Source organism: Nannospalax galili, unplaced genomic scaffold, assembly GCF_000622305.1.
Source record: "Nannospalax galili isolate Female #2095 unplaced genomic scaffold, S.galili_v1.0 scaffold589, whole genome shotgun sequence".
NCBI classification, from domain to species: Eukaryota; Metazoa; Chordata; class Mammalia; order Rodentia; family Spalacidae; genus Nannospalax; species Nannospalax galili.
Genome location: NW_008360324.1, coordinates 1,031,046 through 1,032,295, shown reverse-complemented (window position 1 = coordinate 1,032,295; position 1,250 = coordinate 1,031,046).

Genomic DNA, 1,250 nt, shown 5'->3' with positions numbered 1-1,250 from the left:
AGTTTAGCTAAGTTTCTCAATTTTGTACACCTTTTCAAAATCCAACTCAATTTTTGTTGACTTTTTCTATAATTTTTCTAGTCTCTATTTCACTTAATCTATAATGTGCTATTTCCTCCCTTCTGTCAATAACTTTGGGTGGTTCCTTCTTTTTCTGGGTACCCGAAGTATATAATGTTTTATTTATTTATTTTTGGTCTTTTTGAGACAGGGTCTCTCTGTAGCCTCAGGTGTCCTGGAACTATGTGGACCAAGCTGGCCTCGAACTCACAGAGATCTGCCTGCCTCTGTCTCCCAAGTGCTGGGGTTAAAGGCGTGTGCCACCATGCCCGGCTGAATAATGTTTTATTATTTTTTAAGATTTAAGATACTCATGTCTCTCGCTCTCTCTCTCTCTCCTCTCTCTCTCTCTAGCGAGTCTCACAGATGCTAGACAAGTTATCTATCACTGGGCTATTCCCCTCAGCCTTTTAATTTCCTTTTTGATTCATTTTTTGACCCATTGGTCATTCAGGATATATTTTGCTATTTTATGTAATTTTGTTCTTTCTAGTTTCGTACCACTGTAGTTGGGAAAGATATCTGAAACAATTTTAATCATCTTAAGAATATTCTTGAGCCGTCATGGTGGCACGAGCCTTTAATTTCAGCGCTGAAGAGGCAGAGGCAGGCAGATCTCTGCATTCGAGGCCAGCCTGGTCTACATAGCAAGTTCCAAACCAGTTAGGGTTATATAGTGAGACCCTGTCTAAAAACAGAAAGTTTTCTGTGACCTATGCCCTATCCTACAGAAAGCCTGGTGTGCAACCCAAAAAAAAAAAGATTTCTGCTGCTCTTGACGAGCAGTCTACAGTGCAGTCTGAGTTCAGGGCTTCCTTCTGGTCTGTCAGCTGCTCCATGTCAGGTAAGGAGGTCCCCTACCTTTACTGTGTTATTGCCTATTTCTCCCCTTAGGTATGTTCATTTGCTTTATATACTTTGGTACATATTAAATATATATAACATGAAAATGGTTATATTCTCTTAATAAACTGACCTTTACTGTTTATATAATGACTTTATCTCACAGTTTTTCATCTCAAGTCTACTTATCTGTTGGCTTTTATCTTTCTCCATGCCTCAATTTCAGATCATATGTGTCAAAAGTCATGTGAGGGTAGGGCATGGTGGCGCACGCCTTTAATCCCAGCACTCAGGAGGCAGAGGCAGGCGGATCTCTGTGAGTTCAAGGCCAGCCTGATCTACATAGT